At 38.5% G+C, this 24863-nt stretch overlaps 1 protein-coding gene across 19 annotated transcripts in view; it reads right to left on the reverse strand.

Moving 5' to 3' along the window:
- Positions 1-24863, reverse strand: part of LOC310881738 (uncharacterized protein) — a 796919-nt gene that overhangs the window by 637935 nt on the left and 134121 nt on the right. For 11 of the 19 annotated variants that reach the window (XR_014572528.1, XR_014572545.1, XR_014572548.1 and 8 more), the window contains exon 9: positions 8960-9100. The gene's annotated coding sequence lies outside the window, so the exon portion shown is untranslated. The other 8 variants (XR_014572558.1, XR_014572560.1, XR_014572531.1 and 5 more) reach the window with 5 other exon arrangements.

The raw sequence follows: 24863 nt of genomic DNA on the forward strand, positions 1-24863 counted from the left end.
AAAAAAAAAAAAAAACAGAGGAAAAGACCAAAAAAACACAAAATTTGCGTAACATTGTATAGGAATTTTTGCAAAAGTCTTATGGACTTGTATCTATTTTTCCTATGAGCTGTTCTATTTACACAAAGAAAAAGGCTAGTCTAATCTAAAGAAAAAAAAAATCCAACTGGTTAAAAACAACACATTTTTTTAGTAAGAAAAGTGTTCCTTCCATAATGCAAGAAAAGTAAATTGAGAAAGAGTCAAAGGTTTTCTTCGATTATTCACATTTTCTTCTTACTCAGTTTTATATTTTTCTTAATAAACCAACTAAAGGTCTTGCTCCATTCTTTACTGTGCTATAATATCACAGCTTCTTTAGGAGCTGATTCTGCTTTTGCTTTCCTTAAAATATAATTTGCCATTGCCAATTTATTTTCTTTATATTCATAGCATTGTAAAAGAATTATGGGTCTGACTGGCCCAATAAACGTTTGTAGTAACACTCTGAGGAAAGTCATGGCTCTTCCTTTCAAAGAAACACACTAAACCCAAGCCATAAAAATATTCAACCCCTCCCTCCAAATTAGGAGTAATCGTTTAAAAGTCTTAAGATCTTGTTTCCAAATAATGGCTTTGGTATTCATTCTTTTATTTTGCCTCCTTTGTTTTTTTGGCATTAAGGTTCATGTTTTCAACTTCTCTCTGGAATAATGAGAAGCAAAAAAATGCACTTTAACAAATGAAAGCTGACTCCTTCAAAACTGTGTCAGTCTGGCAGCCGGAATTTTATGAATAATACCCAATACTGAAAGGAAAGAGAAACTTGGGAAATAATTGTGATAGAATGCTAGAGACTGCCTTAGAGGAGACTGATTTTACCAGAAAATTCCAGAAGTAAAAGACGACTAGCTCCTTTTTTTTTCTCACATCCTGCAATTGTGCCTTCATTGTGAATCCTGGGATTTGCACACTAGTAAGCACACAAAAATATCGTTGAACATTGTTCTAGACCCCATTTTCAACCGACACTTTCTGTCTGCTACTTCTAAAACCAGTAATACTGATACCTGGTTAGGCACTGATAAGGTATACAAATCTTACAAGAAATACCTGTGCTAACTGACCAAGCATTTACCTCTGTGGCACCAGGTATGGCAGCATCTCATACTTTAAAAATACTAAGTGACAGCTTATGCATAAATATACTTAGTTTATGGCTTCTGTCATAAAGTGTTCTCTCCTACCTTATTGAAGGTGTAAGAGTATTAGAGAAACAAATGTGTAAGAACTTCTTATAATACTTGTTATCTTCCATAAAATTTCTTCTATAAGGCAAACATAATCCTTCACTAGCTCATATCTGTAGCTGTCAGTCATGACTTCAAACACAAAAGTCTAAATTAGGTATTGTTTTCCTGCTAGCATGGCATGCATGTTGTATGTTTGTTGTCATGAAGTCTACTTCTTGCCATCTTAGAAATACCACCAGCAGCTTTCCCTTTGTCCACTTTGTTGCTGCAGCAGTCCAGATGTTTGGTTTTGTTTCAGTCCAGTGAGACAAATCATGAAACATTTTCTCATTTCCTTGTGGACAGAATTGTGTAAGCACAGCTGGTACAAAACACTGCCTAAGATTCTGTCTGGCATCAGATGGAAAGGAAAGTGTAACTGCAACACTACATTTTGATGACTTCTGGTTACATTTTGGTTGCATCTTTGAATGAGGACCTAAAGAAACACTTCTAAAGCTATCTGGATGACCTACATCACTTGAGATCACCTATTGTAAGCCTATGTCATCATAGCCATATTACACTGCTGGTCAGCTGTATCATCCCCTTTTCAGTCCACTATAGGTGACAAAACAGCATTACCTTCTTTCAGTATTTTGATATGAATAATGAACTTGAACTCCTATACTAAAAAAACTCCTCTGAAGCCTGACTGCTAAAATGTAGGTGCTCAGCAATTTCTAAAAACCTATGCCTCTTGAAGGGTACTCAAGGCACTGCCAAGTATGAGGTGGTTCAATTCAACGGTCAGATTTTAAGATCTTTTATTTGTAAAACTACCATGGTGAAGAATCTTCCCTTTTTGCTGCTGGAGCTACAGGGATGCTTGAGATGCGATTATCTGAGGCTAAATCACAGAAAGCTTAGGTATCCACTGGGGTTCCTGTGCTGCACACGCTTCCTCTGCAGGGAACAGGTAAGTAAACTCCACTGCATTCACTGACCTATTAGACCCAGACAGTACATTCAAGGAAAGTCTTCATTCGCATGTTTTCCGCAGAAAAAAGATCTTCCTTTGAAGTCTATGTGCTCTTAAAGTTTAGTCTCTGTGCTACAAGTATAATTCCCCTTTCTTGATTTCCATGGGGCTGAGCACATGCTCAGACTGAGAAAAGCATGCCTCTGCTAAGGTCTAATTTTTTTACCTAGTGACACTCAAGTATGTGCTTAGATTAAATTCGGATCTTTGACTGTCAGAAATTACTCTCTTATAAAGAATATTGAGTAGAAGCTGCATAGCTATGTCATTAACAGATCATAATTTAATAAAATGAAATGATTTTGCATAGGAAAACAGTATGAAATTGGCGTTTTTTCTGGAGTAAAACAGAAACATGAGTCATCTCTCCTGCACTAGAAGCAAATAAAACAATTAAAAGGGAAAACAGCTTTGCTTCTGGGAGAAATTATGACTTTCTCTTAATCACATTCATGAATTTTCATCAGTAAATGTCTTAAAGTGTGAAGGGACAACGGCAATTTTCAAAGCTCTTCTCCCTGGAAGGAAATTACATTATATCCTTTCCATTTTGAATGTCCCAGACATATTTTACAAGTGCCTACAGATACTGTAAAGGTGGGATTAAATTCTGTATTTAAATTGCAACCCATCTCCAGTTTCAGGTCATTGTGATACAAAAGGTCATGATATTTGCCTTTCATTTTTCTTCCCTTAGAATACTAAAACTTCTGACTATAAAGAATGCTGTATGAAATATAATTTCTTGCCAACTGCACGAAGAATATACAGTGATTAAGTAAGTAGTTTGACCTGAGTTGTTTAATCCTATTCACCTAAGATCACCTTGAAAAATTTGGCTTCTCAATGTAAGAATGAATATTTTAAAGAATACGGGAAAAGATTCAAGGTGAAAAAAGGCCACAAAAGATTAAAATTTGGTTCATCTTTAGGTCAAAAACATTGTCTCTGGATAAAAACAATGAAAGAATGCATGACTGACTTTTCTTTTACATTCAGCACAGAATACATTATTTTCAATGCGGGACTTTAGAACATAAAATCTGATAAACAAGGAGCTGGACTACAGATGGACTGTCTCCTCCCACCCCCAAAAACTTGCAGACAAGTTTTGAAATGGAGCTCTGAAACCCATTTACCCACAACCCCTTTTTACTGTCCTAGTAGTGCACAAAGTAGACAAAGTCAGTAAATCTTGCATCTACCAGTTTGACCTCCAGCACAGTGACAACCACACATTTTTCCAATGTATTCCTGAAGTGAGTCCATAATGTCTCTTCCAGCTATCTCGTATCTTTTGAAATATGCTCCATATTTACTTCAAGACAAGAAGTAATGGTTATTGTACCTCATTTCTCTGCAAATCTTCCATTAGTTACATCAGTTCCATTATTAAAATATAATGCCTCAGTTCCAGAACAGCATCAAGTCCCATATTTTTCATAGACTCTAAAAACACTGTCACAGCTTTGCACATCACTTCTGCCAAACATGCATTTATGTACCAAAGTGAAACATGGCTTTTGGCATCCCACAGACTCGCAGAAGCCACAAAAATGGCCACAGCAGGGTACAGTTAGGGCACAAGTAACTACGTGGCAGCGGGGCTCAAGGATACAACTCCTGAGGGCCGAGCTGCTGTGGGGACAGCATGTCTCCTGTGATGTTAATTCCTTTTACTTTGGTAGTTTCACGGGCTCAAGGCTTATCTTAAGGCTTCGTTATACAGGTCAATATACAGATACATCCACAAAAGTTTTGTCTCGTCTCAGTGCAAAGGCACAAAGTGATTAGCTCTAGCTGGCCTCCGATCAGACCACCAGTGACCCACTCCAGCTGTTTGCTGGAGATGCTCGGCTCCAGAGTGGGCACACATCCCTTCCTCAACAAACTGAACAGGGGAAAGTGCACCCCTCTGTTTTTTCAGGGAACATTTCACATACAACCTTGCATCACCCTCCTCACCTAACACTTCCACAGAGGTACGTTCACAGCAGTTACAAGCAGTAATGCAGCTCAGACTGCTGTTCATTCTCCCTCACACCTCAGCCCCTCAGGTGTGCTGGCCCGCCACAAGGTAGTACAAGGACACAAGCTGGCTGAGCTTCCCAACTGACTCTTTCGTCTTTGTTTAACTAGAAGAACAGCCCCAGAAATACGGGGAGAGGGTGAGGCCGCTGGGAGGAGGGAAGGGGATCTCTGCGCAGCCAGGCCCGTACCTTCCCCCTGGCAGCCCTGCCAAGGCAGCGGGCCTGCGGGGCAGGCACAACTCACCACAGCTCGCTCACAGGTACACACACAGACAAACTAACTCACACAGGAGCGTGATGCACTCTTGTAGCCTGCCTTGTTTGTGGAGTCAAATCGATATCGAGCCCAGAGCGAGCAGTTGCAAAAAAATGTCATAACCAACCGATTCCATTATCAACCTCCTGATTACCCTCTGAGGAGCACATTCGAGGCAGCGCTCACCAGAGGGTAAGGGTTTTCTATTTACACAGCTGTGGGTCTCCAAAGACAACCTTTTTTTTTTTTAATTTGTACCTTTTGAAGAGACAAAGTATTCAGTAGGTTAATAGAGCTTTCAGCTGCAACTTTCTTGTTTCCTCACCCTTAAGCCTAACAGCTCATCCAGACGCAGCTTGCAAAACCTGCTTCTCTTCCTCCTGCCCCATCATTTCCTTTGTCCTTTCCAGCACCCAGTCTTTTAAGCAGAGATCCTACTTGCAGGTTTTATGGGCAGGATACCCATACATACATCTGCTGGTGCTGCATCAGATTACCGATTTTGATTATGAATCAGTATCTTCCTGCTTTTAAATACATAATGGTTTCCAATCTTTACAAGCTATTCGTTTTGGGAAACTTATATTTGACATTGTGCTGTGACCGCTAACTTAATCAATGCCTTCAACTTACTCTAAACCAATTCATTCACTTCTGGTAAACACCACCTACAAATATCTGTTTAACTTCCCTGAATAAATTATCTCTGTGTTGTGCATTCATGATATTACTCTTATGCAGAAGTCACAATTTGTTACCATTAAAATCTTGTTACAGAGGATTATTTTCAATCAGTTGTTGAAATTAGCCTCTATGCTAGACAACAGGGAAGAACAGAGAGAAAGCAAGAGTGTGATGGACTTATTTTCCAGGATGCTTGTCTGCATTCACACTAAAGGTATTAGATGGATTTACTTCCTCAAAGAGGAGTTAGAAGGGAGTTAAAGATAAAAGGAAGAGGATTAGTTTGACACTGAAGGACTCAGAATCATTTTTTAAAGAGTATTCAGGAAAAAAGAAGAAAATATAAAACCTAGCTTATTGCAAACCTTCCTCCTGCTCCTGGCTCCACTCTAGGTTACGTATGTATGTTAGATACCCAAGTAATTTATTATTGTAAAAAAAAGACTATTAATTTGCTTTCTGTTGAAGACACAGAAAACATAAATAACTCAGTTCTTTCACTTTGAAGTGTCAGGTGTCACTTTTCAGTGCAAAGTTTATTAGCCTTAAAAGTCTTTTTCTTCTTTTGCTTTTTGCAACTGCTCTTTTTATCATGTGTCACTTTATGGAAATCTTAAATAACATTTCAGAATGCCCTGTTTATACCACAGATGGTGTATTTTTAATTTATATATTTATTTTTATTTACATCTTTCTCTTCTCTGACTTAGAAGTTTAATGAGCTCTCTCACGCCGCATTCTCAGGAGAGGTAAGAAGACTCAGTAAGAAAGAGTTGCCAACTTTATAGCTACTAGACATGAAATATGCTATTTATAAGAGGCCTGTGACCTGTATAAAAAACGTTCAAAGTCTGGCAGAGAGATGCTTTTATTTGGGCCATAACTTTAGCCACAAGTCATCCTGAATTGAACAGGAACCCTTATGGAACAACTGAGAGCAAAAGAATAATATATGGCAAAGACAAACATCAGGAGGAAGTGAACATTATCTCATTTTTTCCAGAGTATAAACTGAAAAAGGAAGCGGACAGTTGAGCAAAGTTTGATTCAGCAAAGTTCATACATGCTTCAAATTTAGCTATGATCTTAACACTCACCAAGAAAATATTTAAGCACTTGAACATTTTTAAATATAAATTAATCACTGAAGTTAAACACCCACTTATACAAATCAGGGTCTAGATGCCTGATCTTTGACAAAATAGGAAGTCTGTAATGGAACTGGGATTTTACTATAGCTGTCCTGAATGTCAGCCTAATGCATTCAGAATATGAGCCATTCTCTCCACCTACAGCTCGGGAAGGGACCAAAGTTTCTTTATCCTCCTTGTGGGCATAAGGCACAGAAACATTTCTGGCCTCTCTGTAGCCAGGCACATCTATGGGTAACTGGTATAAAGTACTGGTTCTAAACTAGCACCAGTGGCACTTTGGCATCTTCTGTTCTTACCCTTGCTCTGACTGCTGTGAACATCTCATGCAGTGGGTATTTTAGGCTTTTGGAAGGAACGATAAGACATAAAGGCTACAAAATAAAGCTATTCCTCTAAGGAAATGTGAAGGAACCAAGGAGAAACCAGAGGAAAATTATGTGAAGTATAAAAATAATTGTAAGAACTGAACTAAAACAGGAGCTAATGAGACAGATTATCTTCAGCCCAGTGAAAGGGAAATACAAGATAAGATAGAAATCTTGTTATTGGTACCCACTACCCTGAGTGGGAAAGAAGGGGAATTATCAAGGAAAAACAGGGATGCAGAAGACAAACGTTTTCATGAACAAAACTGATTTTGTATATCCATTTTCAAACACCCCATTGCAGATCCCAAGTCTGTGTTTGGGGCAGATAGCCCAGGACAGACAGCCACTTCTGAACATACTGACTCTTTTAATACGAAGAAAGGAACTCATCCCATGCAGGTAAGTAAAGGCATAATTATAGATTCTTTTGTACGCGGTTAAAGTCCTAACGTTCATGATGGTAACTGCATGTTATGTTATGTGTATTACCTTTGCAATTTTGACACTGTAATAACATTTTTTCTACTTCTGATTGCAGAAATGTTGATAGCAAACATATTACCTGCAGTAACTGTGAAGCTCTGAAGAATTTACTATCTATATTTACACATCCACTCAGGAAGGATACCCTTTGTATTACACAGTTAACTTTGCAGTTATTTCCATTTTCCCCCCTATGACTTCAAAGAAGTCAATAAGCAATTGATAAATTTTCTGTCACCCTGGGCAATTAATGGGAGTTACACAGCATTGGCTACATCAATTTTTGTGTATGTGAAAAACAAAAAATTGATTTCACAAACTTACTGCTGCTTATTGATTTAGTGCCTGTCCTCAGGCCATTCCCATTTAACGCTTTTGTGTGGTCATTGAAAAAACTTTCTAGACTGTCAAATAAAATCTGGTTCTTCAAAGCTTTATCTGTTACATTTTACTGCAAGTATTTTTAGCCTCAGCAATATTTTCAGGCTGAGCTTCAGACTTGTAAGATTTTCATCATCTCAAAAGTAAGCATAAATGAACTGACCCAACCAAGCATTACGAGGAGTTGTTTCAGAGGTTCAGTGTCCTTCTAAGAAAGCACAATTTCCACCTACAAAAATCCATGCTCAGACTTTACAGGCTCAAGATGGGTTTACAGACAAATCAAAGTACTTGTGTATCTAACCATCCAATTTGCATCTGCATGCATCTGATTGGCAGTTGAATACCATGAACATCCGTAAGAAATTGCTAGTCCAAGTATCCAGATTTGTTCCCAGAACTGAGCTACTAGCAGAGGCTCACAGAAACAAATGCAACAGTAGTAAACTGAATCTACAAAAGAATAGCAGCCTTTGGGGAAATTTGTCCTCATGCACCTGAAGATCACGGCTCATCACCTACATTTGTGAAGATACAATAGCTAGAACAGCAAGGGAAAATTACATTTCTATTTTTTATTTTTAGTTATTAACCCGATTTTTTAAAATAAAATTTAATAGAAAGTCATTTGATTTTGAACCCTCTTTAGCATCATCCTATTTAAGACCTTACAAAAGCCAGTGCTGGTTTGATCCAGTTTTCAGCACAGTGATGTTCTTTGTATCCTTTCCTTCCCTCCTCCCTTTCATATATTGCCTGTTTCCTAGAATCTGATACTGTCTGGACCAACAGCAAACATCCTGATGCTCATGAGCTTCGTGCAAGTAGCAGCTATTGTGAGATTTATAAGTTCTTAATGAGAAATCAATTACCCTCCTTTGCAAAGAGATGACTTACCCCCACTCTTCAAAAATGGAGGAAAATTGACTGTTTTCCATGGGTAGTTTTAATGTAAGGAAATACATTTCATTTCCCCAGGAGGTATGGACATCCTGTGTCCATAGGTGTGTGCTGAGCTGTAAAAGGAGAGGATGGGTTTCTATCTGCTTTGAAAATGCAGCACGTATTTTGATTGAATTTTGCAGTGGCTTTTCAAAACCTCAAGTCAAAAATCTAAGTGGCAATTTGCTTCTATGGGAGTGCAGCATATGTGCATTTTCCATTATACACAAAAGACTAAGGTAAGAATATGTCTGTAATCATAATTCATACATAAAGCATGAACCTAAGAGCAGCTAATTGATCTATTTATACACAAACTCCAGACTCGGAAAATGTAAAGGTGCTTCAGGGTCTCTAGATGTGCAAGTATGACTCATACAACCTTTCTCCATCCCTAGCCCATCATACCTTTGTTCTCTGCTTAAGCTACCAGACTCTGATAAGAAGCCTTGTTTAGGTCCAAATGCACATAAGGCCAGGCACTCTCCAAAAACCCACTGGGCACAGCTTCTGTCCAGGTTTTGGAATATCTGCACTCAACATCATCTTCTGGAAAACAAAAAGTAACAACTTTGCAAGAGGATCTTTTTTAATTGCCTGTACAATGCAATGAGATCTGCTGACAGATGAAGTACAAACTAGCAATACTATTATTTATAAAGACATAGTAAAAACTGATGTAAACCTTAATATGTGAATTGCAGTAGAGGAGATAAAGAAAAACTCAAAAATGATTTCCAGTTGTGTAACTGATGTCAGAAACACCAAGCATATATACCGGAATGCAGTGAGAGAATGATGAAAGTAATTTCTAATATGAACTAACAAACTGAAATTGAACAGGATGACTTGTCAGTTTGATATCCACCAAGTCAATGAACCCTTATCTGAATAAGGGAGACTAATTATTTAACCAATGTTGTTGTAGTGACAGTGTCAATTCCGTAAAATGTTTCCATTTCTCACTGACAGAGTAAAGGACTCCTACGTATTCTAGCAGTGACTGGAAAAAATCTGCCCTTGAACACTGGAAGAATGTTCTCTGAAGTACTTTTAAGTAAACAATAAATAAATATACTGAAAAACTGTTGTATTTTCCTTATTTTAATAGTTGAACTTTGATAACCACCAAGTATATTGTAAAATAGGATTTATCTGCTTTTAAAAAAACTTACCAGATAACGCTGATTTGTACTAGACTTATCATTTGTCTTTTATTACAATGAGAACATAAATGACCATGACAATGTAACAGAAACAAAGATTATATAATTGTAGATGCAAACAAAAGAACAGATGCAGAAAATGTTGAAAGTCATGCCATTTGTATTTTAAAGTTTATATAGATGAAAAGCTTGCCTCCTTTCTAAGTTGCTATATTTTTACAAATACAATTACTATTTCAATAGTGTTCTTTTGTCCACAGCTGTCCTTGCTTTGTGATTTACCATCCTTACACTTTATTGTTTATCTATGACTTTAGTTATTTTATTCATATGCCATTTTCGTAACCTCAAAAATGAAAGCCCTACTGAATTCTGTTTCACTTACACAAAGTTAAGAAATTGCAAGGGCCTATTTCACTCCAATAGAACAATATAATCTGCCTATTTCATGGTCATGTAAGTTTGCAGACGACACCAAGTTAGGTGTGTGTGTCGATCTGCTCGAGGGCAGGAAGGCTCTGCAGGAGGATCTGGATAGGCTGGAGCGATGGGCTGAGGTCAACTGCATGAAGTTCAACAAGGCCAAGTGCCAGGTCCTGCATCTGGGGCGCAACAACCCCAAGCAGTGCTACAGGCTGGGAGATGAGTGGTTGGAAAGCTGCCTGGCCGAGAAGGACCTGGGAGTACTGGTTGATAGTCGGCTGAATATGAGCCAGCAGTGTGCTCAGGTGGCCAAGAAGGCCAACAGCATCCTGGCTTGTATAAGAAACAGCGTGGCCAGCAGGTCTAAGGAGGTGATTGTCCCCCTGTACTCGGCTCTGGTGAGGCCGCACCTCGAGTACTGTGTTCAGTTTTGGGCCCCTCGCTACAAGAAGGACATGGAGGTGCTCGAGCGAGTCCAGAGAAGGGCAACGAAGCTGGTGAGGGGTCTGGAGAACAAGTCTTACGAGGAGTGGCCGAGGGAGCTGGGATTGTTCAGCCTGGAGAAGAGGAGGCTCAGGGGCGACCTTATCGCACTCTACAGGTACCTTAAAGGAGGCTGTAGCGAGGTGGGGGTTGGTCTATTCTCCCACGTGCCTGGTGACAGGACGAGGGGGAATGGGCTAAAGTTGTGCCAGGGGAGGTTTAGGTTGGATGTTAGGAAGAACTTCTTTACTGAAAGGGTTGTTGGGCATTGGAATGGGCTGCCCAGGGAAGTGGTTGAGTCACCATCCCTGGAGGTCTTTAAAAGACGTTTAGATGTAGCCCTTAGTGATATGGTTTAGTGGAGGGCTTGTTAGTGTTAGGTCAGAGGTTGGACTCGGTGATCTTGGAGGTCTCTTCCAACCTGGATGATTCTGTGATTCTGTGATTCTGTGATAATCATACTGAAAAACACAATAATACACAGCGGTTACTTTTTTGTGTGTTCTCAAACATCTACACTACACTGGTAGTTCACGCTACCAGCACCAAGATATAAAAAGGCCATCATTTTTTCAAACATAATATTAGATATTAAATTACAATGGAGAGTTATATAAAGGATGGCTGGTATCTGGGAGGCAGTTCCTTCTCCTCACATCCCATTGGAGGATTAAAGTAAATAAATTATTTTCTGTCTATGTTCCCAAGCTAGAAAGCTCATAATGTATTAATCACCTTTACTCCATCAACAGCCATACTCCTACTAAATTCTGAGCTAGGAAGAAATAGCATGGGCTCATTTCAAATCATCAGACTTCACACAGTGGAAAATATTTTTACTCCCATACTGGATAATTTATAATCCACTGCCTAACAGCAAGCCTCGTATCAAGTACCACCTCACCGGCAGAAACAGCTTCCTTGGCTCTGGGCAAGTGAATGCAGAGTTGAGAAAGGACATTGGAAGCCCCTGGAAATGCAAACACAAAACCATGCCCTGATTGCCACCGTGGCACTATAGCCAAAAGAATGCATCGGTCTGCTACACAACAAGCGATTCACCCTGAAACAAGAAAGATGCTAACTCACGTAACACAGCTTTCAGCTGCAGCTATTGGTCTGCAGAGAAAGCAGCAAGATCACAATAACACTTCCGTAGTCTGAAGTTCCTGCCTTCCAATGCACACTGTCTTTTACGCCTGCAAGTCTTTTTGAAATATGCAAAATATTGACCATTCCTGAAATTGGGAGACACTTTGGCACAGGGCTATCATGGCCTCAACAGACATGAGCTGGCATAGATACTTTGAAGCTAAGAAAATTAGCACTGGGCTGTACTCTACCAGCTTGAGTTTAAAACTAGAAATGGCCATTTGGTGTGTTTAGGGCCCACAGATTTCAGAGCTGTTTAACAGTGAAAAACAGTGCCTTATAGGAATTATGGGACTAAGCCCAGGCCCTTGATGGCATTTAAAGCCATTGCTCCTATTGAAATGAAACACCTTGACGCCATTTCCAAAAATGATTAAAATGTTCATGAAACACTCAGATAATTGGAAAATAATTACATGCTAAAACTCTACTAAGAACAAAGAAAAAGTGTGCTATACCTATCATGTAATTCATTCACGGTACAAAAGAAATTACATTTTAATGGTACTACAAATATTACATTTATTCAGTGTGTATGATTTATTATTAAAATGGTAAAATGAAATATTCTGTTTAATCAAATGCATTCAAAGTAATTTCCTTCGCTGAAAATGCAAAGCCCAATTTTCTTTTTCCCTCTCTATGGAGATCCTCTCACAGCCTGCGACCGTTTTCTGTGGTGAACGCTCTTGGTGTATGGCATCATTTCCTCCTTGCCCCATTCACTTTTCGGTCCACTGCTTCTGACTCAACTGATTGAGCTTTGCAAGGGGTCTAACTCAAAGTCCATTAAATGGAACAGAAAGATCTGGAATGCCTTCTGTGAGCTTTGGATCTTCCCTCTCCAAACAGCAAGTAAAAGCAGAAGTACCATTTTAATGTCTCATTCAGACACCACTGATACTAAAGCTAAAGTTTGCTCCATGTTTCAGTGGTCTTCGGGCTGGACTCAAACTTTACACTTAAGAAATCTGTATTTTTTTAATACAAATGCAAACACAATACAAACATTTGATAAATCCAATTATCTGTTCACAAATCTCCAATATCAACTTGAAGAATCTCTGAGAATATATGCAAGTCTCATATCATTCAGTTTTTCTTCTTTGGAGTCATTTTCCAACAGCACTAATCTTACAGAATAAAAGGAAGAAGTTCTGTAGATTGTTGACAAATTGTATGGGTATTTCAAACATTTAGCTTGGAAGATGTCGATTTGTTTGATTTTTTTCACTGACATCAACCTTCATAATGTACTTGCTGTACAAATATGCCTAAGCGAGATCTGAAGAGCTACTAGTGAGCATCAGAAGCTATGCAGCCATACTACTGCATCATCCTGGATGAGGTACCTCCAGGGAGCTGCTCAGCTCAGGCAGAGCATTGTGCTCTTAGATTCTACTACTTCAAAGACAATGCAGGTAATTGCTGATGTACAAAGATTATGCTTAGATGGGTGGTTCCTGCCAATGTTAGCATGGTTTAATACTCCTTTTGCTAGCACCACCTAAATTTATTTCAGTCACTCACATTTCTTCTCCTGTCTTTTGATGCACTTTATCTGAGTCTAGAGCACTAAGCTTTTGATATTATGCTACTTTTTCTATCTGTATATTCCCCAGCAAAGATACACTGTGTATTTGGAAACTAGAAGTGCTTGATGTGTAAACATGAAATGAGAAATTTTTAAGTTACCTTCAGTTCTAATTAAAACCCTCATCAACGTTAATGTTAAAATCTGAAACTCTCTCATGCAAATGTTACCGAAGTTCTAATAAACACCTGTAAAAGGTGTTTCTAAATTACACTGATACTGTTCAATAATGCATTCTGTAACAGTAAATGCATTTTCTAAAATTAAATGCATTTCTAAATAGTAAACATTTTAGGGTTTTTCCTTTTCAGTAAAGACTTTTAAGGGGGTTGGGAATCGAACACATTCATTAGCTGCTATTACAATGGACATACCAGGTCATCAATTTAAGAGCCCATTGTCTCAGAAAGGTCATAAGAGAAACACTTTGTGAGAAAGCTAATTTCAAAAAGGGAAATGAAGAACTGGCATATATGGAATGAAAACTCTAGCAAAACTAGAAAATAAAAAAGTAAGCAGATGCATTAATGCATAGATTATTATACTAAACATTTTCCAAATGAAAGATTCAGAGTATTGATTTTTATGATTGTGGGAGTAACTAGGTGTAAATCAAAAGAATGAGCCTCCACATACCCCATCAAATCAGTTAATTTTCCAGTAAAATAAAGTTAGTCTATTCAATAGCATTGTGATGTTTGACCGTGCTAATGACACTTCAGTTATCAGGGTGCTGGGCTTAACAGGTTGGCTATTGTTCAGCCACTCTGCCTATCGACTACATAGGCCTGCAACAGATCCTGGCACTCCGCAATAAAGCCACAAGGGGCAGATGTGCCCATTCCACCTGTAACAGCTCCACACAAACTGCAGAAACATCTGAGTAGGGAGGAAGACACTCCTTGTTACTGCCCGCTTTTAGTTTCCTTTGTTCTCATGTTTCCTTAAATAAATGCACAAAATAAAACACTTTGCATTATTTTCTGAGTTCCAGTTCTAACTTCATCCTGCCACAGAAATCATCCACCCCTGCTTCATTTTCTAGCATACCCTTCTGCAGCTGTTAAGGTCCTCCAGGCTGCCCTCTCCTGCTGCAGGAACTACAGAAACCTGCCAGCTGCCCATGAGGTCTGTCCAGGATTTGAAGCCTTTTGCTCCATGCACAGCTCTCCCACAACTTTCCATCTTCTTTTTGCCTGGACCTTCAAGTCAGAAAGATCAGTTAACGGCTGGTTTGTAAGTAACTAACAGTTTCAAGCTCTTTTAGGTGAGTCAGCTTAATCCTCATCTGCAATTCAGTTTAAATCTTTGCTAAAGGCAGAGCAATACTCGTATGTTCTATTCCTTAAAAATCTGCCTATTTTCATAGCTGCTACAAAGATGTAAATGCAAGGTTGCAATGCAGTATTTATATTCCTTTATTGCACACGTATGAGCATATTCCACTGTCATATTCCCTTGGGTGTGATTTCTGTCTCTGTGGCAGGACTACAACATCACTATGTTCTTGAGAAAAAAGAGCAACGTTTCTACTCTTTTCCAAACACTTCAAAGCACTTGTCAGCAAACAACATGAGGCTTGCACTACCCCAGTCTTTACATTTAAATCTGACTGGTCACTACTTGTTAGCACTTAGGCTACCTATAGCTTCTCTCCAGCATACACAGACATCTGTTCTTTCCCTTTATGTACTCCATAAAACATTCTTTCATGGACCACTTTAAAGGAGATCTTCCCTAGCAAGTACAGACACATTCCTGTCCCGTGTCTGAAGTTGTGCTGGTAAGAATTACAGAATCATAGAATCATTCAGGTTGGAAAAGACCTCTAAGGTCACCTAGTCCAACCTTTATCTTAGTACAGAAGTCCATCAACCATGCTACTAAGTTCTACATCTATATGTTTCTTGAAGACGTCCAGGGATGGTGACTCAACCACTTTGCTGGGCAGCCTCTTCCAATGCCTCACAACCCTCTCAGTAAAGAAATTTCTCCTATTATCCAACTTAAACCTTCCCTGGTGCAACTTGAGGCCAAGTCCCCTCATCTTATCACTTGGTGCTTGGGAGAAGAGCCTGATTCCCACCTCGCTACAACCTCCTTTATTGTAATTGTAAAGTACTGTAAAGTACTGAGCCTTCTTCTCCGAACTAAACAACCCCAGCTCCCCCAGGCACTCCTCATAAGACTTGTTTTCCAGACCCTTCACCAGCTTCATTGCCTTTCTTTGGACAAATGAAGATTGAGCCCTCATCAGACGCATTAAATCCTACATTATACCAGACCAAAACCTTTCACTACAGCTCCAGAAAGAGCTACCAAGACTGCATGGAACTGACAGTCCCTATATCGTCCTTTCTGAACATTTCTAGGCTCTTCTGGTTGGATTATCAATCTCTAATTCTGTAAGCATGCAATCAAAGCCTATCCAGCTGAATTTCTGACATCTCTCTCTTTACTAGGCCAGAGAGAAATGCTAGAGTAAAGGATAGTGGAGAAAGGCAACCCTGCTAAGCATATTGGAAATAAATTTAAGTGTTACATTCCCTCTACTGAACCACCTGATTACAGCCCCATCAAACTCAGAGAAGTACTCAGAAGCATTGTGACATTACTATAAAAAGTTCTCTTAGTAAGGTAGGTCAGGTAGGCATGATCTGATGAAAAATTGTTGAAATTTGGTTTATAAGCAAGCAAATACATTAGTTCAAAAGGTGAGGTACACCACAGCTTGTCTGAACTCTGTGTAGTTACCATCTGCTATAAGGAACCAAAGTTCCATTATCCATTATTAAATTTCTGTTATCATCCATTTGCCTGTATGAAACCTGTGGTTTCATACATTCAAGTCTGCTGTGCCTCTGTATTTCCTTCAGAAGGATGGCAAACCCAATGCTATAGTTTATTTCACATATGGCACTTGAACAGCCTGATGTAAGTCCTTTCCATGATCAATGATAGAGAGAAATCATTCTACCATGGTTACTTCCAGTTCTGTTATGGGGTATATTTTCTCATTATTGGGAAAGGCATGTTGCACTTTTGTCCTCCTAATGGTCATGGTAATCCCTAATCCTGTATACAAAAGAACAGAACCCATACGAGATATGCAAGTAAATATATTGATCCTCACCCTAGAAACTGATCTCCTTTCTCTAGTCAATCTTCACTTTCCCCATCTTTAGAGATAACTATTTTTTTTCTTTCCTATTCGTTCTTTCAGATCCTTTTATTTCATTGATCTCAGTCCATTTTTCCCTTCCTTGTGTAAAAATAACTTTTTTTTTCCACTTACATATAGTCTACCTCTTCATCAGTTTAGCTTCAGTGATACACGTCTGAAAAACTGATAACCACAGATGGCTATGCTTTGGGTTCTGTGATAAGACGCTCTCCCAGGCCTCATTTTAAAAGGATCTTTCTTAATGAACTCTGTAGCTTATGGTTTTCATGCAGTGCTTTTCTTTCATTGTTGAAACAAATGCTTGTCAGTAAGGGGAATCTGCCACTGAAACCTTGATAATGTCCTTTATTCTGCAGTTCTCAACAGATTTGGAGTAATCCAGTTCTGCGTTTGTTCAATTAATGCTACACTGTACTTCATGCTGGTCATCCAGCCATCTTAAGCTCTTCAGTGAAATAACAGGAATTTAAATAATTTTCCATTGCTTTAGGATTTGACGATTTATAAAGACAGGATAAAAGCTTAATTCTTTTTGATCAGTTCAGTGAAAATTGTTTTCCTTTACACGATATCAATCCCATAATTTCTCTAGTACTTAAAAATAACCTAAAATTATAGCTGTCATGGTTCATCCTTAAAGTCATGGCAGAAAACTAGAGGTGCACACACATTTAGCATAACAATGAAAATCACAACTAATGGATTTATTCCATTTATTCACATAGGTGAATGACTATACACTGGATGGCAGAGCTTTGTGAAATCTGGCTTTGCTAATGAATTACTGTTTGTTGACTTGCAGGAGTAAGGTGCATTTTGCATTGCAGAGGAGTCATTATGTGAGCATATAAATGTATTTATTTATTTATTTTTAAAAGGAGGGGAGAACTTGTGGGCACATTCGGGCTTCAGTCTCTTCACCAGCACCAGGCACAGTTGTTGAAGTTCCACACAAGAAATCCAGTGTTTGGTGTCAGACACACATTGTTCCAACAGCCTCCAGCGAGAGCACCTGGACTTACACAGTGAGGACTTGGACAAATTCTCCTGAACTCCATGGCTGCGCTTCTAGTGACCTTGACAAGTTCTGTGTCAGTTCCACAATGAAATTAAGCAGCAATCTGCCACCTCCCTGGTGATCTATATCGCAGAACTGGTTATGACTTCACTGTGCTTCCCAGTGACAAACAGCTGTTCAGAACCACAGAAGCAGGCTCGTAGACCTGAGCTACACAGAGAGCACAGCACCACGTTCGAGTTTCAGGAAAATAATACATAAGCCAGAAAAGGGATTTGTGACTTTGTGCTACGAGTAAAGATATAGCAGGGCACTTTCTCCTTATAAGGTTGCTTCTATGTGTCATCGATTTTGCAGTTCATTATTAAAGTGTCTTACAAGAAAAATGGCAACCAGATTTGACGCTGGGAGACATATTAATGGCATAGTACCTTAGAAAAATGGGCACTCTGATAGTTATTAATCAGACTGAGCTACTGCATGAGCCTCCCCTTGCTCCCCTCTGCTTTGACAAAGAAGCAAATCCTCTGGCATCCTCCAACTCATTTTAACAGTTCCACAAGCACGGATTTCCCTTCTGCTCATGAAACAAACCATACTTCTTCAAAAACTGTCACACAGGTTCCCAAGCTGTACTTACTACCTCATGACTCTACAATAGCACAATACATTAAAAAGTAATAAAAGCTTGTTCTTCTCTTAAAAAAAAATGCAGAAAGTTATGTTTCTGTAGTCCACTGTGATTAGTTCTAATCTAGCTCTCCGGAGGAGGAGGACATGACATTTAAGACATTGAGCCCCTCTATTCCAAAAGGCTTATTCCTAATAGCATTGAGGGGAAAAAATGATTCTTTTGATCTTGTATTTTAATTTTAAATTTTAATTTGAACCATAAAATTTTAATAACTGTCCTCCAGGTTTCAAAGAGAGCAGCACTAAGTATTTCCTGCACACTGCATATTACACATGTAAAGCCAGATCCCTTTGTATCTGCAAGAACTGTGAGGACTGCTTATTAAATCAGTAATGACCAGCAGTCAATGGCTTTCAACCCTTGTCAGTGTGTGTTGTGTCTTAAGCCAAGAGAAATAAAAGCACTGCTGTCCATGTAGAGCTTTTATTTTCATAAACATCATGGCATTTTAAAATAATTATGCTTATTGACTTCATACGGAGTTTTGCAAAAATGCAGAATTTCCCTAATGATTGACTTCTCAGGTTCCACAATGTTGAAATGTGAAGTAATTATTTGTGTCCTTCCAAGATCTAAAAAGCCGATAATGAATTTTACATGGTACAAAGAAACATACACCAGATGGTGTTATAATGTCACCATACAGCTGGTAAGCACGAAATTTTCTAATGTGAGCTCAAGAGGAGAGAAAGTTCTAGTAAAAGGTTGATGTAACAACCTAAACACTAATCACAGCATTTTTAGAAGTGACCAAGGGCTTTGGTTTTCAAATTGAAAATACAGTTTTTCTCTGAACAAAAAGGAGAAAAACCTGTACTCAAGCTTTCCTGGAAGAGCTACTCCGAAACTTGCATCAATTCTGAGCCAGCTCATTTGCTCAGTGTGTCTGTATGTCCCGCAACACGGCAGCGGGCAACCTGCAAGAAAAAGCCTGTGGTCTTCAGCAGCCCAGGGAGCTTACCTCAGCTTGTACGCTGAGAGACAGCATCTTCCACTTTTTACACTTTCAGTACTAGTAAATGTTATTCCTGCTGATAGAATAGAAGCAGCCACACAGAATAGAAGCAGCCACTTACAAAGTTGAACTCCATTTCACAGTATCAACTGTTTGCCTACAGTTCTTAGTTTAAAAGGCCAGGAAGGTTCCTAATGTTTGCAAAATGTACTGCTATGGGGAGGTTAAGGAAAAAAAAAGTATTTCCGAGGCAATAAGAGTTTCTTTCATTTATGATTCCCTTTAATGTGGTTGCTATTCATGAAGAAATTGCCTTACATTTTCTAGGCAATACAAAAGAAAAAAAAAAAAAAACTTGGTCGAATTATTCTACCCCTGCACATCATTTTAAAATCAAATTTGTTTGCGCACAAGGGCAGGACAGAGTAGAGCTGGCTCAGGCTTCAGTCAGAGGAATACCAGCAAGTTAGTGAAGCTTCCTATCTGTATATGCCACTTAAAGTGTCTCTCCTACAGCAGCCCTGCACAGAACTGCCCTAAATACCGGTGCCACCACTGCTCCTGTTCCAAAACGCTGGTGCCAGCTTTTACGCAGGCCAGCATGCAGACTAAGGCTGTGGCTGCATCTTCTCATCTCCCATTGCCTCAGAGCAGATCAAACTTTGTCTTTCTATCATCGTCTATATTACTGCATAAAACTGCTAGAACTATATTGCACAGAATTCAGAGCTTGCCAATGAAAAGATCCTTTGATTAAAAATATTTAAAAATAACAAAAATAAACTTATGGTTTTTATGGTTCTGTAAATAAAGATCCCCATTTCCTGAAGGATGACTTACCAGCTGTTCCAAAATATAACATGAAGGCATTGAGAGGCTTGTTCCTGAACATTTCTAATAACTCTCCCTTAGGATGTCTAGGCAGAAGTTAGGACATGGAGAATATTGAAAATGGAGATCAGAAGAATGGCAGGGCAGTTATTAAAAATGGATGGAAGAACAGTAAGATTCTAAAAATGTTTATTACATGCCTGTATTGCATGTTATTTTTCAGTTTGACATTGTCATCCTTCAAGATGTTTCCACAAAAGCCAAAACAGGCTCATCAGATCACATACTGACAAATAATTAATTCCTCATTTCTGCTAGACAAGAATTTCCTCAGTTAAAAAAGTTAGAGCTTTGTAAAACTGAGTGAAAATCCAAATGTAATATTCAACCATTCCACCGGAGATAACCAAAAGGGTATCAAACATTTTAATAATTATTTTATCATCATACAGGAAAGTTCATGCTAGCAAAATGACTTCATTCCTTTTTATCCATGCTTTGAGCATCCATGGGAGATGGCACTAGCAATATAAATTTAAATTAACAGTAAGAGACAAAGATAAAAATTTCCTTGTATTTCTCACAGGTTTCTCCCTTCAATTAAGATTAAGACCCATACAGCACTGAACCATTCCCAAGTCAGTGCTCAGAGACCCTGGCAATGCATCGCAGACAACAAGCACAAACTGCCTTCCCCAAAAGCCACCGATACATACCACCTTACACAGAGAAATATAAAGCAGCCCAGACAGGCAGGTTTTGAGGTTTCTCTTTTTTAAAGCCCATATAGCATGTGAACCTATACACAAGAACCAGAACACAAACTGAGAACGACCTCCAAGGGAGAGAACAACTGCTGATACAAGATTAATGGACAAAGGGAAGTTTCCAGTTGCAAAATAGTAACTGAGAGTGACGGATACTTCACTGAAGAGGGAAGTCTTCCAAATTCCAAGCTCATCACAAACCTCAGTTCTTGCCTGATCGTGTTTAATTTCCTTCTGCCAAAATCTTAGACTGGTGCATGCTACCTTCTGCGGTATGCCACTTCTATCAAAGCTGTCGCTGATTTTCTACTTTCTCTAATTCTGCTTTAATTATGCTGCATTAAAACATGCAGGAGACAAAAACAGAACAATCATGAATGAATTGAATTCATCAGTTCCAACTATCAGGAAAATAGGTTTCATTGTTAACCGACTGCAAACAGGAATTCTGCATTTCTGGAGTAAAACACTGCCTTTTTTTTTCCTTTTTTTTTTTTTTTTTCTTCCAAAGGCATTCACATGGAGAGCATTTTAATTTTCCACACTATAGCTATGTTGACCTTCCAGACCTTGCAAAGTAAAGTATTTATGATCCTGTGTTTTTTTTTATGGTATTGTTTCAATGTTTTTGTAACATTTGTATTTCTTGCTGATGTTTTTGGCATTAAAAATCACTCAAGCTGTGCTGAAATATAATGATATTCACTGAACCATAGTATGGAAGGATAATTCAGTTCAGGGAGGTTATTCTAGCTCATCATGTACACAAAGGCTTGAAGGAAAATGCAGAGGATTCTCAGTTCTTGACATGTGCACTATTCAATCTCTCTTTAAAAAAAATAACGTGACAGAGAGAAGACTTCACTTACATATCAAAATATGCAGCTTTATGTCTGCAGAGCCAGCCAGGCAAAAAAGGTATCCAAAATGCACATATAAAAATACCTTTTCTGGTCTTCCTAGACACGCACTGTCTTTTAAATTCAATTGATCATGGAAAACTCAAGTCTGCAAGAATTTTCTTTTTCTCTTTTTTATTTCCTTTTTTTCCTGTAGCAGAGCCTGACACCCATTAACCCGCTGCATCTCATAATAGTATAAGCTAAGTCACAAAAAGTCATTGTGCCAGTTTTCATCTAGGCTAAACTGCCCTTTTTGTTTATCCCCGTCTTGTCTCTTCTAATTCCTATCATCCCCTCTTTCTGTATCTCATCTTCGCCTTCCTTTGCCTTCCCTGTTGCCTTCAGTGGCAGTGGTGCGAACTTATGTGGAAGAGTTTTGTACTCACATCAGTCGTTCTGATGCTTGTGGTCAGTCTGCTATTTTGTAATGAGCTTCCAAACTTCAGCCACATATTCCTGCCTGAGGTTGAACAATTTGCAAATGCTGTGTGGATAAACGTGAGGACATTAAACATCTACCCAGGATTTTTCATTCAACCCCACTAGTACCCTTTAAACATTACAGTGAAACCTTGCCTCTGATCCAACACAATATGGTGCAAGTGGAGAGCACCAGACAAATAATCTCTTAACAGCTCATTTTCCTAAGAGCCAGCTCCTAACTTGCTTAATATTGCTTAGCATGGTGCTCATATGTGGGGTAGGTGAATATCAAAAATCCAAAACAGAACAGAAAACACAGACTTAAATCTTGGCTACAGGGCCACTCAAGTTCCTGAATCTCAGCACTACAAGTTGGAAAGCCAGTTTCAGCTTCAATATCCATGGCTTGAGCTGCTGAACTGCGTATTATTTTAATACAAGCTTTCCAGTCTTGGAAATAATAAACTCTGAAACAGGACTACGTGAATGCAAAATCTTTTTTGCCTTGGCATCATCTGATATACAGCCCGTTTGTAATTTACAGTGGTATGAGGTTCTAATTTGGCCCTTTATGGCAGTCTGTGTACTGATTGAACAGCTAGTTCACATCAGCCCCCTCTGCATTTCTGACCACTGCTAGGAGATGAAGCACACCCTGGCCAGTACAGAACATACACCAAATCAGTGAAGTAATCCACAGAGACTGTAACACGGAATAAGGATTTCATATGAAATAGTACCATGATGTAAAAGAAGAGAATATTATAAAAAATAAAAATAAAAACAGGTAGTGAACCTTAAACATATGCAGGTCCGAAATTCTCTTCTTGCATTTAATGCAGGATGCTCTCAACAGAATTTCTATACAAGACAGGAGTTTCAGGGAAGAAACCTGCCCTGCCCCCTGTGCATAGGGTGTCTAGAAGTAACAAATTCAGGAACAATTAAGAAGTACTTTAGACTCCTGTGTCATTCACTACACATTGTCACATGAATGTGTTGTTTCTGAAATATGAATTGATACATAAGGATAGGCTTGGCCACCTCCTGACAACCGTATTGAGAGGTGCATAGTGTAATGACCCAGTGGGTGCAAGGAGTCAGGCAGAACATTGGCATTGGTAAGTAGTTAAAAATGGACAGGGCCCCAAAATACACCATTTTTTTAATGCTTTTATGGGAGACATTTAATTAAGTTCTCATCACAAATTAAAAAATTTCATGAACATGATCATCCTAATCTCTGGATTTCCAAATTCTTCAAGAAAGGTTGACACATTTAAGAACAAGAATCCTTCACAGCAAGCCAAAGAAACATTGTATGTCTTAATTTTTTTGGTGTTTTTTCCTCACTTTTTCCTGATTCCAGTCAAGCATGATTCTCTTATATACTATGGTTCCAAAATAGTTAATGTATCACAGAAAATTTTAATTTCACCTCATGAATTTTTTAGAGGTAAATTGTAATAATTAGTGAATTACATAAATCGTGCAAAAATAGCATTGCTCTTCAGCCACCACAGTCTGGAGTGAGCTGCCAGGAGCTTTAGGTTACTTTGAAACTTGACATAGGAACTTACCTAGATCAAGAGCATTTTTGTTGTCAGTGGTGGTGTTTATTATTTGTTTGTTTGTTTGTTTCCTTTTTTAAAGTACTGAGGTGCAGTAACTTTTGCTGAATGTGTGCTATGATAAATCATCATTTACATATACACATACAACATATTTAAAAACTGCTTTATAAATATCCTCATTTTAGAATATTCTGAAACTTTGGTACTGTAAGCACAGTAACTCCAAAATTACCGACAGGAAATGCCCATTCTCATGATTCTCACAACTCCCCTACATACATGTAAAATATTTGGTCTATTTTTAATAGCTCCACTTCCTACATTCAAGAGTTTTCATTTTCATTTAAAAAGTAAGTTTCTATAGCTTCGGTGTGACGGAAGCTAGGAAACTGGACTGTGAATTCACACTTTCAAAAACAAATTAAGATAAATTATTTCTTTATTAAATATCAAAGCTTTGAAGCAGACATGATTCACCATTTTTGAGTGTCCAAGTCTGATCACACTGCAGATGGCCCTGTGGTAACTGGTTATTTTTCTATTCTAACAAGGCAACCTTAGGAGGTAACCAGTTGTACCCTTCTTTATCAGTGGGCTTGCATTTGTACCAGTAATGCTGTTCAGAAATAACAAGCTGAGGAAGTGATGATGAATTTGCATCCAAGCCACATCTAGTTTGTACTTACTTCATTTTAAGACTCTATTTAAAATCTGAATGTTGGGTTTCCTCTATGCCTTCTGTAGATCCTCCTGGAAATCAAGATCTGTGTAGAAGGGACCATCTTCTTTACATATTGTCTATTAATAGATGCAATCCTGTTTTTATCTAGCTGCAAATCAGCTACATCTGTTGTTTCAAATATACAAGAACAATAAACGCTTACTATTAAATGTATTGTGCTTTTTTTTTTGTTTTGTTTTTTAATTCTTCTATGCTCAAAGAAACCACTGGAAGACTGGCTTAAGTGCTATTTTGTGTTCCAGTTTTTCAGTTGGGATTTGGCTAGATTATCATTTGCTGTAGAGCAGTGAAAAATGGTATTTATTATGTGGAGAAGTAAGACTGCTTTCCTTTATAAAGTTGGTTTTGTCACAGTTATCTACCCATTTGTTACAAGTAAGATTGCAAAGACAATATGAATTTTG

The sequence above is a fragment of the Anser anser genome, assembly GCF_964211835.1.
Source record: "Anser anser genome assembly, chromosome: 14".
NCBI lineage: Eukaryota > Metazoa > Chordata > Aves > Anseriformes > Anatidae > Anser > Anser anser.